Source organism: Bufo bufo, chromosome 5 (genome assembly GCF_905171765.1).
Source record: "Bufo bufo chromosome 5, aBufBuf1.1, whole genome shotgun sequence".
NCBI classification, from domain to species: domain Eukaryota; kingdom Metazoa; phylum Chordata; class Amphibia; order Anura; family Bufonidae; genus Bufo; species Bufo bufo.
In genome coordinates this window covers 280713421-280728666 of record NC_053393.1, presented here as the reverse complement: position 1 = coordinate 280728666, position 15246 = coordinate 280713421, and positions in this window count along the sequence as shown.

Sequence of the window (15246 nt, the reverse complement as noted above, 5' to 3'; positions counted from 1 at the left end):
CCTCCTCTTCTTCCACCTGCTCATCCAGTCAGCCACACACCTTCACCATCAACTTCAGCACAGCCCGGGGTAAACGTCAGCAGGCTGTTCTGAAACTCATATGTTTGGGGGACAGGCCCCACACCGCACAGGAGTTGTGGGGGGGTATAGAACACCTGGAAGCTCCGAGATAATGTGTCCGCCTTCACATTTTTACTTCCCGGCCTGAACGTGATGGAAAAATCAAAACGAGCAAAAAACAGAGCCCATCTGGCTTGATGGGGATTCAACCTCTTAGCAGACTCGAGAAACATAAGGTTTTTATGGTCAGTGACAACAGTTACACAATGTCTTGCCCCCTCCAGGAAATGCCTCCACTCAAATGCCCATTTAATGGCCAGCAGCTCCCTATTCCCTATGTCGTAGTTTCTCTCCGTGGGAGAGAATTTCCTGGAGAAGAAGGCACATGGTCTCAGATTAGTGAGGCTAGCAGGACCTTGTGAAAGGACTGCTCCTACGCCGTCCTCGGACGCATCCACCTCCACAATAAAAGGTTTCTCCTGATCAGGCTGGATCAGAATGGGAGCGCTACTGAATGCCTTTTTTAATTTTTCAAATGAAGAAATGGCCTCAGTAGACCAATTCTCCAAATCCGCCCCTTTCTTAGTAAGGTCGGTCAACGGTTTAGCAATTACGGAAAAATTCATAATAAATTTACGATAGTAATTGGCGAAACCTAAGAACCGTTGTAAGGCCTTTAACCACCTCAGCCCCTATAGCTTAAACACCCTAAATGACCAGGCCACTTTTTACACTTCTGACCTATACTACTTTCACCGTTTATTGCTCGGTCATGCAACTTACCACCCAAATGAATTTTACCTCCTTTTCTTCTCACTAATAGAGCTTTCATTTGGTGGTATTTCATTGCTGCTGACATTTTTTACTTTTTTTGTTAATTGAAATTTAACGATTTTTTTGCAAAAAAATGACATTTTTCACTTTCAGTTGTAAAATTTTGCAAAAAAAACGACATCCATATATAAATTTTTCTCTAAATGTATTGTTCTACATGTCTTTGATAAAAAAAAATGTTTGGGTAAAAAAAAAATGGTTTGGGTAAAAGTTATAGCATTTACTATGGTACAAAAATGTGAATTTCCGCTTTTTGAAGCAGCTCTGACTTTCTGAGCACCTGTCATGTTTCCTGAGGTTCTACAATGCCCAGACAGTAGAAACACCCCACAAATGACCCCATTTCGGAAAGTAGACACCCTAAGGTATTCGCTGATGGGCATAGTGAGTTCATAGAACTTTTTATTTTTTGTCACAAGTTAGTGGAAAATGAAGATAAATATCTTGGTCAAATGCCAACTTTGTATAAAAAAAAAAATGGGAAAAGTTGTCTTTTGCCAAGATATTTCTCTCACCCAGCATGGGTATATGTAAAATGACACCCCAAAACACATTGCCCAACTTCTCCTGAGTACGGAGATACCACATGTGTGACACTTTTTTGCAGCCTAGGTGGGCAAAGGGGCCCACATTCCAAAGAGCACCTTTCGGATTTCACCGGCCATTTTTTACACATTTTGATTTCAAACTACTTACCACACATTTGGGCCCCTAGAATGCCAGGGCAGTATAACTACCCCACAAGTGACCCATTTTGGAAAGAAGACACCCCAAGGTATTCCGTGAGGGGCATGGAGAGTTCCTAGAATTTTATATTTTTTGTGGTAAGTAGTTTGAAATCAAAATGTGTAAAAAATGGCCGGTGAAATCCGAAAGGTGCTCTTTGGAATGTGGGCCCCTTTGCCCACCTAGGCTGCAAAAAAGTGTCACACATGTGGTATCGCCGTATTCAGGAGAAGTTGGGCAATGTGTTTTGGGGTGTCTTTTTACATATACTCATGCTGGGTGAGAGAAATATCTCGGCAAAAGACAACTTTTCCCATTTTATTTATACAAAGTTGGCATTTGACCAAGATATTTTTCTCACCCAGCATGGGTATATGTAAAATGACACCCCAAAACACATTGCCCAACTTCTCCTGAGTACGGCGATACCAGATGTGTGACACTTTTTTGCAGCCTAGATGCGCAAAGGGGCCCACATTCCTTTTATGAGGGCATTTTTAGACATTTGGATCCCAGACTTCTTCTCACGCTTTAGGGCCCCTAAAATGCCAGGGCAGTATAAATACCCCACATGTGACCCAATTTTGGAAAGAAGACACCCCAACGTATTCAATGAGGGTCATGGCGAGTTCATATAAAAAAAAATTTTGCCACAAGTTAGCAGAAATTTCTTTTTTATTTTTTTTTCTCACAAAGTCTCCCTTTCCGCTAACTTGGGACAAAAATTTCAATCTTTCATGGACTCAATATGAGCAAAGACATGGCTGACTTCTCCAAGAATACGATCTCCTGGCTAGGCAGAATAGCAGCGTACAAAATGTTGCTTCTGCCGAGGCTATTGTACCTCTTCAGGTCACTGCCAATTGAAATTCCTGACTCGTTTTTTGCATCACTGAACTCCAGACTTGGGTTATTCATCTGGAACCACAAAGAATCTAGAGTAGCTTTCAAGACCATTATCAGACACCAAAAGAAGGGCGGACTGGGAGTTCCGCATATAAAATATTACTATTTCTCAGCCATATTGGACCAACTATCCCATTGGTGGTCGGATAATCCGGAGAAATTATGGGTCCAAATTGAGAAACATGTTTGTGGCCTCAATACGTTGAAAACCAGACTTTTGACACCCATATTAGGTTTCCTTTCCCCCCCCTTCCTTCTCATATTAATGTAGTTAGAGTCTCTGATGAAATATGGAAATCATTCCTTAAATTGACCTACCGCTGGCGGAGGGTAAGACTGTGGTTTGGGTAGTGGTCGATAGGTTTAGCAAGATGGTTCATTTCATTCCCCAGTCTAAACTTCCGAATGCTAAAACCCTGGCGTCTATTTTTGTGAGAGAGATTGTTTGTTTACATGGCATCCCGGAAAATATTGTTTCTGACAGGGGTGTGCAGTTTGTGTCCAAATTCTGGAGGGCCTTCTGTCAAAGATGTAAAATTTCATTGTCTTTTTCTTCCGCCTACCATCCTGAGCGTAATGGGCAGACTGAACGCCTTAATCAGTCTGTGGAACAATTCTTGAAGTTGTATGTTGCTGATGACCAGCAATTATGGGTCAAATTCCTTCCGTTGGCTGAATTTGCTTTGAATAACCGTGTCAATTCTTCTGCTGGGGTCTCCCCTTTCTTTTGTAACCATGGTTTTCATCCCCGTTTTCATTCTGGGTCGTCCGTCTCCTCCTCTAACCCTGAAGCGGATAAACTCTCCTCCGAACTGTGCATAGTTTGGGCCCGGGTTCAATCGAACCTAGAAAAGGCTCAATGTTCTCAAAAACTCAAGGCCGATAGGAGACGTTCAAGGGGGGTAAACTTTCAGGTTGGGGATAAAGTATGGTTGTCCTCTAAGAATCTATCTCTCAAGGAAATAAAAAGTCACAAAATAGCCGTATAAGAGGGGTTTGCACAGGAGGAGGCGGTTTGTGAAGAAGTGTGTAAGTGTGTGTGGGGGGCCCCGTACAAAAATTTGCTGTGGGGCCCAGTCAGTTCTAGTTACGCCTCTGGTTGAGATGCTTGGTGACGCAGGTGGTGGTGTTGGTGGTACATCCCATGTTTGCTGGGCGGCAGGTGCCAACGTTCCTCCAGAGGCAGAGGAAGAGGCAGAGGCGGCGGCGGCAGCAGCAGAAGAGGCCGAGGCGGCGGCAGCAGCAGAAGAGGCCGAGGCAGCAGCAGAAGAGGTAGCAGGGGGAGCCTGAGTGACTTCCTTGTTTTTAAGGTGTTTACTCCACTGCAGTTCATGCTTTGCATGCAGGTTCCTGGTCATGCAGGTTGTGCTAAGGTTCAGAACGTTAATGCCTCGCTTCAGGCTCTGATGGCACAGCGTGCAAACCACTCGGGTCTTGTCGTCAGCACATTGTTTGAAGAAGTGCCATGCCAAGGACCTCCTTGAAGCTGCCTTTGGGGTGCTCGGTCCCAGATGGCGGCGGTCAGTAGCAGGCGGAGTCTCTTGGCGGCGGGTGTTCTGCTTTTGCTCACTGCTCCCTCTTTTGCTACGCTGTTGGCTCGGTCTCACCACTGCCTCTTCCTCCGAACTCTGAAAGTCAGTGGCACGACCTTCATTCCATGTGGGGTCTAGGACCTCATCATCCCCTGCATCGTCTTCCACCCAGTCTTGATCCCTGACCTCCTGTTCAGTCTGCACACTGCAGAAAGACGCAGCAGTTGGCACCTGTGTTTCGTCATCATCGGAGACGTGCTGAGGTGGTATTCCCATGTCCTCATCATCAGGAAACATAAGTGGTTGTGCGTTAGTGCATTCTATCTCTTCCACCCCTGGGGAAGGGCTAGGTGGATGCCCTTGGGAAACCCTGGCAGCAGAGTCTTCAAACAGCATAAGAGACTGCTGCATAACTTGAGGCTCAGACAGTTTCCCTGATATGCATGGGGGTGATGTGACAGACTGATGGGCTTGGTTTTCATGCGCCATCTGTGCGCTTTCTGCAGAAGACTGGGTGGGAGATAATGTGAACGTGCTGGATCCACTGTCGGCCACCCAATTGACTAATGCCTGTACCTGCTCAGGCCTTACCATCCTTAGAACGGCATTGGGCCCCACAAAATATCGCTGTAAATTCTTCTGGCTACTGGGACCTGAGGTAGTTGGTTCACTAGGACGTGTGGCTGTGGCAGAACGGCCACGTCCTCTCCCAGCACCAGAGGGTCTACTAACACCACCACGACCATGTCCACGTCCGCGTCTCTTATTAAATGTTTTCCTCATTGTTCCCGTTCACCACAATTTTGAGAATGGCAAATTTGGGAATAGTTTTTCAACCCAGAACAAAAAGTGTGCTTTTACGGTCACTACAAATAACTTGACCAGCTAAAACAGTACAGATTTGGTTGAATAGAAATGTGAGGCCTGTTTTTTTTTTGCGCTGTGTGACAGGTATAGGTTTAATCACAGAATCAGACTTCTATCTGCACGGTAGCGTGTGTCTTAGGTTTTTCTGAATGACACTATCAGCACCTTCAATGTAAGATATCCTTTTTGGGATAGATTTCAAGTAGGCCTCATATAGCAGAAACTAGTTATTTTGAGAGTGGCAAATTTGGGAATAGTTTTTCAACCCAGAACAAAAATGTGCTTTTACGGTCACTACAAATAACTTGAGCAGCTAAAACAGTACAGATTTGGTTGAATAGAAATGTCAGGTCTATTTTTTAGGCGCTGGGTGACAGGCTCAACTTGCCCCTGATGTAGTATATGGCCAAAAAATAGCCACACTATTGATGGTTAAATGCACTTGGGTGACACAGGCTCAGCCTGCACCAGATTTAGTATATGGCCAAAAAATAACCAGACTGTTGATGGTTAAATGCACTTCGGTGACACAGGCTCAGCCTGCAGCTGATGTAGGATATAGCACAAAATAACCACACTATTGATGGTTAAATACACTTGGTGATAGCTTGTGCTGGCGCACCACAAGTCACAAAATGGCCGCCGATCACCCCAGAAAAAAGTGATCTAAAAACGCTCTGGGCAGCCTCAAAAAAGTGAGCAAGTCGATATTAGCACTTCAATGATCCACAGCTGCAGATCGATCACAGAATGAAGTCTTTTGGAGGAGTTAATCTGCCTAATCTCGCCCTAACGTCGCAGCTGCAACCTCTCCCTATGCTTGAATCATCAGAGTGACGTGCAGTGCTACGTGACCCAAGCTTATATAGAGGCTGGGTCACATGCTGCACTGGCCAATCACAGCCATGCCAATAGTAGGCAAGGCTGTGATGGCCTCTTGGGGCAAGTAGTATGACGCTTGTTGATTGGCTGCTTTGCAGCCTTTCAAAAAGCGCCAAGAAAGCGCCGAACACCGAACCCGGACTTTTACGAAAATGTTCGGGTTCAGGTCCGTGTCACGGACACCCCAAAATTCGGGTTCGCCCATCCCTATGTCACCCATATTGTCAACCGGGTGTGTGGATCCTCTCGCCTGTTTTTTCGGAGCTCTTGGGCGATGGAGGCCTTCTGTGGAGTCGAGATCTGGCCCCATTCGGTGACATTGGGAAGACTTGGTGGTGGGGGAGCAGATTCCTCGGGTAGCCACTCCGGGATAGAAATGTGGGCTAAGTCCAATTTATTTAAGGAGAAAGCTAGATCCTCTGGTGAACGCACCGTTAGCTTTTTTCCGTTGTGATTTATTGATAGTCCAAAAGGGTACAGCCACCTATACTTGATATTTTTCTCTCTTAAAGATCTCGTCAGGGGGATAAGTTGCCTCCGTTTCTCAAGAGTAGGAGAGCCTGGAGAGGTCTTGGAAAATTAGGATTGTTTCCCCCTCGTATTCAATTTTTTGGGCAAATCTTGCCTTTTTAAGGATTTCTTCTTTTATAGAAAAGCTTAAAATGCAGCAGAGAATGTCTCTTGGGGAGTCTGCAGAGACCGATTTCGGCCGATATACCCTATGCGCCCTCTCCAGGCCCAGGTCAAAGTCATCCTCCTTTCCCAAAAGTTCCAAAAAAATTGAAGAAAGGGCTTTTGTAACATCTTTATCATTCAGCGATTCTCCAGGTCGTCCATATGCATTTGGAGATTGTATATTTCTGTTTGCTGGGCGGCTATTTTTTCCTCCATATAAGCGGCATGCGTAACAATCTGTATGTTATTATCCTCAATGGAGTCGATTCTGTCATTCAAGTGTTTCAGATCTGTCTTGATCTCAGATAAATCACTTCTTAATTGGTGTGAACCAATCCTTGAAAAGACCTTGGATGTTATCTATAGTAGGTAAGTTTTTAATATGTTATCTAAGGTCATCTTGTTCCTGTAAGGATTCCTCCTCTGAATCTGAAGCATATCTTGCTTCATTTTGATATTTGTCAAGTACCTTAGATGTCCTTTCCTGGACAAATTCCAGGGCATTCGGACTGAGCTTTTGGGTCCTAGAAGCACTCAGGGTTCTTTTAGGAGTCCTGGAGGTTTTCCCACCATCCAATAGATTCCTGGGCTTGCCCATTGTTTTGGAGGTAATATTACTCAGTATGTAGATAGATTAATAAGAGTTATGTCAATATGGATAAATCTTCAGATTATTAATCTTGCGCAAAAATACTGACAAATCAACTCTTCTGGGAATATACTCAATGGCTTGGCGTTGCTGATCTAATAGGTTTCTAGGAGCAGACAATTTTACATGGTAATCAAATGAGCATAATGTATTCTGGGCAGGTCCCCCTAATTAGTACATTTAGCACATGGTAGGTTAGATTGAACTAATATGACTACTGAAAATACTCTAAATAGTATAGGGAGGAGAGTAACTTATGAACTTGAATTTTGCAGAAAAGGATGCGTCCCCTTTAAATTTTGCGCAAATTATGTTGGTGCAGAGCTCTTCACTGATTGTCTCCTCCGCCGTTTATTTTAACTCCAGTCCGCGGTCTGGGTACCGGGCTAGGCCTCCGCACCCACCGCGTTCTTCAGGGCTAATTTTTATGGCACTTGAATGGTATTGAATGTCCAGTCAGTGTAGCACAGCGGCACCTTTTATTCTACTGGCCGGCGGCTCTTATTTTAACAGAGCTTCCCAGCGGTGGTAGGCAAAGTAAAATAAGCGTCTGTGTGTCAACGCTATGTGATCTCTTCTGATGCGCTTTTAATGTTCCACTCGTCAGCTGAAGCAGTGCTATAGAGACTTTCGCTTCAAGAACTTATACAACAGAGCGATTTGAACAGCGCGCCTTTCTCTGGGCCGGCGGATTGATCTGTTCGCAAGTGCGGCAATCGGATCTCGCCTTCACAGTGATAGTAGCGTTCAATGGAGCAAACAATAGTCCCACCAAGACCTTTTATTTAGCTGCCGTTTTTATATGTGTCGGCCCACGGCACTTACCGCTCCCTTGTTATCTCGGGAGTTGGTTCCAGAAGTTGTATATTATTCGCGCTCTTCTCAAATCAATCGCGACTCACGGCCGGAACTTCTTTCGCCGGTATCTGTTGAAGTCAGACCCCGGGGATGTAAGCGCCGTTATTCTTTTCCTGGTAGCGTCCCTACTCAGTAAGGCAACGTAGGCACAGTGGATCGCTGATGTTTTCGGCGGCGAAAATCACATGTAGACGCGGGGCACGGCTCCTGAGACCCGGTTGAGCGCTCAAATAAAGTCCGGCGCTTACAAGGGTGTAGTAGGCCGCAACTTCTCGTCGTCTCAATTTTTCAAAAGGATGTTATCCTGATGTTTCAGGCAGTGTCCTAAATCTAGATATAAGGTTTTCCGGGCAAGTACATCCAATTTTGCTGAGTTATAACAGCTTAAAATCAAACTCTCTCCAGAGCTCTTTCAAGCTGCGTCCATCCAGCTCTGCAGCTAGCTCCGCCCCCCGAATCTGCGGTGTTCTGTATACAATGCTATACTACATCAGAAAAGCTTGTATTGCAGATTCCAATGCTTCTGGGCCCTCTATAGTGTCTATAATCTGTGGTGTTCTGTAGTTCATAGTGTAATACATCGGAAAACCATGTCTGTATGGCAGATTTCAGTAATCTGGGCCTAATAGAGTGTCTAGAATCTTCGGTGTTCTGTTTTAGGGAAGGGAGAGGAGGATCAAGCTGGTGTCCCCCCCCTACCACCTGAGGGACAGGGATCCAATGCAGAAAGAGGAAAGGCGCAAATGAATGAGAAATGCATTATCAACCTGACGAATAAGGTACTGACCGCCTGTGAATTAGAGATCCTGTCAAGGGGTCTTTCTTTTGTACCTACGGTAAATTTTTATACATTCTCGTGGGTGAAAGACTTTTTACACACAAATTACGTTGGCACAAGTTTTATAAAAACAACGATAGGGAGGAATGTACAAAACTGGGTATCCCATTAGACTGTCTAAGGCCTCTTTCACACGGGCGTTGCGGGAAAATGTGCGGGTGCGTTGTGGGAACACGCGCGGCAAAATCGCGCGAGTGCAAAACATTGTAATGCGTTTTGCACTCGCGTGAGAAAAATCGCGCGTGTTTGGTACCCAAACCCGAACTTCTTCACAGAAGTTCGGGCTTGGGATCGGTGTTCTGTAAATAGTATTATTTTCCCTTATAACATGGTTATAAGGGAAAATAATAGCATTCTGAATACAGAATGCATAGTAAAACAGCGCTGGAGGGGTTAAAAAAAAAATTAAAAATCATTTAACTCACCATGGTAAAAGATCATGTGACGTACCATGTGATGACCGGAGTGACGTCATCACAGGTCCTTGAACTATAGTTAATGCTCACCACAGGTCCTATACAGTAAAAGAGACAGACGGAGATGCCGGCTACGCGAGCAAGTGGATTAAGGTGAGTTAAATGATTTTTATTTATTTTTTAACCCCTCCAGCGCTGTTTTACTATGCATTCTGTATTCAGAATGCTATTATTTTCCCTTTATAACCATGTTATAATGGAAAATAATAATGATCGGGTCTCCATTCCGATCGTCTCCTAGCAAGCGTGCGTGAAAATCACACCGCATCCGCACTTGCTTGCGGATGCTTGCGATTTTCACGCAACCCCATTCATTTCTATGGGGCCTGCGTTACGTCAAAAACGCACAAAGAGGAGCATGCTGCGATTTTCACGCAACGCAAAAGTGATGCGTGAAAATCACCGCTCGTGTGCACAGCCCCATAGAAATGAATGGGTCAGTATTCAGTGCGGGTGCAATGCGTTCACCTCCCGCATCGCATCCGCGCGGAATACTCGCTCGTGTGAAAGGGGCCTAATGGATACCAGACTCCTCCTTTCCATTAATGATGGTCCTTGCCAACAAAATGGTCTGGGCTCCTTCACCAAACTGCGTCCTAAAAGTAACAAAATGACGCCCCCCCCCCAAGAAAACTCAGCAATTGACATCTTCTCCAGACTGGTTATTCAGGATCTGGAAGAGATCAGACCACAGCAAGTACCACGGTCAAATCTTACTAAACAGGAAAGAGAGGCCCTTACTGAACTACAAAAAGACAACAGCATACATAATATCGTCATTATGGACCACACTATGTTTAATGGAATGTGCGAAGGCCTTCTCAATGATGCTGGATGTTACGGTCGATTACGGGACGATCCCTCGAACATATTCATAGAAGAATTAGATCAGATTCTCCTGCAAGCATTTGAAGATAAATTAATTTCATCAGATGAGCTTAAGTTTATGACTCCCAAAAATCCTCAGATACCAAATTTCTACGCACTCCAGAAAATCCATAAGGGGGTGGATCCGCTGAAAGGGAGACCCATAGTATCTGGGGTTGATTCCCTCTCTCAAAATACAAGTATCTATATTGACCAGGTCTTGAGACCATTCGTCTCAGCGTTACCCTCGTACATAAGGGATACGAGCGATCTCCTTTTGCGAATCCAGGATACTGCTGTAGAGGAAAAGACTTTTTTGGCCTCTATCGATGTGGAGGCACTCTACAGCAGTATACCTCATGAATGGGGTGTCAAGGCAGTCGAGTCCTTTTTAATGACTAGGGGCATCCAGTTTAGGGCCCATAATTCCTTCATGATCTCCATCCTTTAGATTTGTTTTAACACACAATTTCTTCCTGTTTAAAAATGTGTTTTACCACCAGCTCAGGGGCACCGCGATGGGCAGTCCTTGTGCACCGACCTAGGCAAATTTGCGCCTGGGCTGGTGGGAGGACCAACAGAATGTGGAGGAACCCTGGACCACCCACATTACCTTCTGGGGAAGGTATATTGACGATATCTTTCTCCTGTGGGATGGTCCAGAGGGGTTGCCTTTAAGTCGTTTGTCACATCGCTGAATAACAATCCTATAGGCTTGAGATTTACCTATGAAATTAATAATAGGGAGATCTCATTTCTAGATATCAAAATCTCTAAAAGGAATGGACTACTGTGTACTGAAACATTTAGGAAGCCAACGGCTACTAATAGCCTTTTACACTGGGGTAGCTTCCATCCGAACCCAGTAAAAAGAGGCATTCCGAAGGGCCAGTACATCCGGATTAGAAGGAACTGCACTGATACCCCTACATTCATGACACAGTCCAGGGACCTAAGGGATAGATTCTTAAATAGAGGCTATCCGGATGAAACATTAAAAAAGGCCTTTAGACACTCCCTTACTCATGATAGAGAAGATTTTCTGCACCCCCACAAAAAGGACAAAACACAGGACCAGACTATAAGGGTCATCGGGACCTACGATGATTCCCATGAGAGAATCTTCGAAATCCTGAGAAGACACTGGGATATTCTCTGAACAGACAGACCTTGTGGATGTGCTCCCATCCAAACCAGGGATTACCTTTAGGAGGGGGAAATCGATTAGGGATCTCCTGGTACACAGTCTCTACACGACACCAAAAACTTCTGAAACCTGGTTGAATAGGAGACCGTTGGGAACATTTAAATGTAGTGGATACATAGCATGTCCATTCATCACTACTTCTAAAACCTTTAAAAGTATCACAACGGGTAGAACTTTTGAGATAAGGGATTTTGGTAATTGTAGGAGTTGCGGAGTGGTTTACTTGATAACATGCTCATGTCCCATGAATTATGTGGGCAAGACTAAGAGGGAGCTGAGGAGGAGAGTGGGAGAGCACTTAGGAGATATTAGACATAGACGAGACAAACCTATGGCGAATCATGTACTTGAGTTCCATGCGGGCGATCCAAGATCCCTGGGATTCCAAATTATCGACATCATTCCTCCCTCCCCACGTAAGGGAGATTGGGATAAAAAGATCTTACAGAAGGAATGCCAGTGGATATATAGATTAAAAACGTTCAGTCCATATGGTCTTAACGAACAATTATCGTTTAGCTGTTTCCTTTGAAATAGGTGCTCTCCCGTTCTCACTCACTCCTCCCTCTTAAAGGTCTTTCCATCACAATCCCCACACTGTTTCAGATTGCCCACTTGGACACGACTACAATGTTTTCAATAGTGCCCACTTGACTACGACTATTATTTCCCTATAATTATGGCTTGTCAAGGGCTTATACTCCTTGGTTTCTGTATTTGCCCACTCTGACACGACTACTAAATCATAATGTCCGCGTTCTGGGGGCCCTCCCTTTCTGGGGTGGCTTCCCCCTCTTCTCTCCAAATAAACCAACCACCAATGGTGACTTTATTGGTATCATAAATCCTGTCCATCATTTAAAATATCGGATCAAAAGTGATCCCCTAATGTATATAATGTTGCCGGAATGGGGTGTATTTTGTAATTAAATTTTCCCCATGGATGGCCGAAAAAAATGCCCTGTCCGGTGTGACCCAGCCTAAGTTTAAATAATTATAATCCTCATTGTTTCCTGGCTAGACCTATTCCCCCCAGATTAATTGGTGTTCTATTCCTCCCTCTAATAAGATCGATCCTGACTGAAATATTATATAAAAGAGGAATATCATACTATAAGTATCGATATTTCCTATTATTAAAAAAATGTGGGATGACTGGAAGCTGCATGCATTGCTTTCTTATACCTCATAATCTCATTGTGGAACGCAATTTGCGTTCCAGAGCAACTTCCGGTTATCGGAGCAGCACTATGTACGTCACTTCCGGTACGCCACTTCCGGTTTAATACATCACTTACGGTCTTTGGAACGCATATGCGTTCCAAATCGGCGTTCACATGCTGTACCAATGGGGCATTCAATTTTAAGGTGCTTTATGATCTTTTCCTTATAAATACAGTATTGTTATACATATGGGGGCTGATAATTATACTATAAGGTATCGCTCATGATATCATTTGCTCTCTAATCTATACTAAGAAAATAATTGTCTAAAGGGGAGGGACTAACTGGGGGAGGATACTTTATAAGGCGCTGATTTTGATTAGGATCTGGGGACACCGGTCATCTATTGCCTACATCTGGGCTCCTATTCCTGGAGGGTCTCGATTTGAGGGACGCTAAATTGAAAATCTCCATTGTGAGACACTACTGCTGGAGTATTGTTCTCCACTTCCCCTGACGAATCAGTCAGAAGTCATACTGGCTGGGGAAACGTAACGTTGGGATTTGTGTTTTTTTTTCTTTTGTTTTCTTTGGTGTGTCTGTTATGTTATATACTATTGGTTAATGAGGATAGGGGCATACAGGGAGAGTCAGATTAGGACAGGGAACCTCTACCTTTAAGGGGTGTCCCTGGGCTGAGCTTAATTAGGGTCACGGAGGGATTAATGTAGGATAGGATTTCACTGACTATTGGACATTACATCTCTGAGCTGCACTAATATTACGGCCTCGGGACCATCCTGGTTAACAGTAATGTTAATTATCTACCTGATTGCTTCATTCACCAGTGTTGGTTCCCCACCTGGCTATTGAGAACTACACCCACTGACATCTCAGCAAACCGTTAAGTTCTATACCTACTGATATCTCAGCAAACCGTGAGTAACCACAAAACCTTTTTTCAGTATTTCAGCAACGCGTGAATTTTCACGGAATATATGCATAGTAATTCAGCAAACCGTGTATAACCGCGTAATATATGTCGAGTCAATAGACCATTTTGCATTACTGTGTTTTTTTTGATGGCCTCACCAATATCGGGTCATCATTGAGTTAAAATTGTAGTTTATCGTATCGCAACTGATTCCTCAGCCGTCTTCTATATACATGTCAAGGATTCCTTCATTGGATGTTGTCACATGTACTACCACTGTACCCCTTGTCTCATTGATTATAGTATTGTATTGTATGTCTTGCTGACTCTCCTGTTATGTGTAGTCCGGCTGTAGGCCAGATTTTAGTTCATTATTAATAAAAGGTATATTTTAATTGGAAAGGTGTTCTAGTGCATGATAATTATTCTTCCACAAACAAAAACATATAACAGAAAAGAAAATAATGTCACATGTATGTCAGCCTTTTGTTGCAAGAAGTCTTTACCCATGGGAACCCCGTTAGTCTAAGTATGCGTTAATTTTCTCTGAAGAAATGAAATTGTTCCATTTTGACCAGATCTCAAGGTTTATTTTGTAATTACCAATAGAAGACCATTTAATTTTTTCAAAGCTGTTTGTCAGATTAATTTCTGATAACCATTCCTTTATAGTCGGGATGTCGGTACTTAACCAGTGTTTTGGTATTAATGATTTAAAGGTGGTGATGAGAAAGGGGAATAATCTGTCTCTCATGAGACGGTTATCTTGTTTTGCCAGGCCTAGTAGAATCATCTCTCTATCTTGCTTAATCGAGTAACCGTATATCTCGGATAGAATAAGATTACATTTTTCCCATAGTGGTGCAATTTTATTGCAATGAACCCATATATGAGAGAGGGAGCCCTCCCGACCATCACATCTCCAACAATTTGCGGGTATATTGCTGTTGATCATATTTAAAAGGACCGGTGTTCTATACCACCTCGATAACAGTTTATAGTGTGTCTCTTGTAATCTCACTGAGGTAACCTTGGGAATTGATGAAATCAAAATCATTTCCTTTTCCCTTTCATTAAATGGTTTTCCTAGTTCTTTAACCCAGCTGTCGAGATATGATGGAGGAGGACCCCCCTCATTGAGGATCGAGTATATGGTGGAAATACAGTGAGGGGAAGGGCACTTTGCCAGGATCATTTTGGTGATACCCTTGAAATGTGAAAGCTGTTAATTGTGGCAAAGTAAAGGGGAATGGTCTGAGTAGGAAAATGTGTCATACAGAGTTTTTCAAATTTTGTCTAAATTGTTCTGTGTGACATAGAGGTGATCTATTCTAGAGTACTGGTTAAGTATTGAGGAGAAATGTGAGTAGTCTTTTTCACCTGGGTTTTCAAATCTCCATATGTCTATAAGCTGTCTCTCGTGGAGGATATTTTTGACCGCTTTGAGTCTTTTATAGGGCAGGGAAGTCTTTCCTCTTGATGTGTCTAGAGAGGGATCCAAAGAGATATTAAAATCTCCTCCTACTATCAGAATTCCCTCTTGAAATTTGTCTACAATATCAAACACGTGCTTAAGGAACCTCACTTGATTTCTGTTTGGCACGTATACGTTCACAATTGTGTAGAGAATTCCATTAATATGACCTTTGAGCAAGTCCCACCCTCATCTATTATTTTGTCTACCTCAATAAAGTTAACGTTTTTGTGTATCAGGGTCGCTACACCTTTTCTCCTTCTAAGGGGAGTGTTTGAATTGTACCACCTTGTGTAG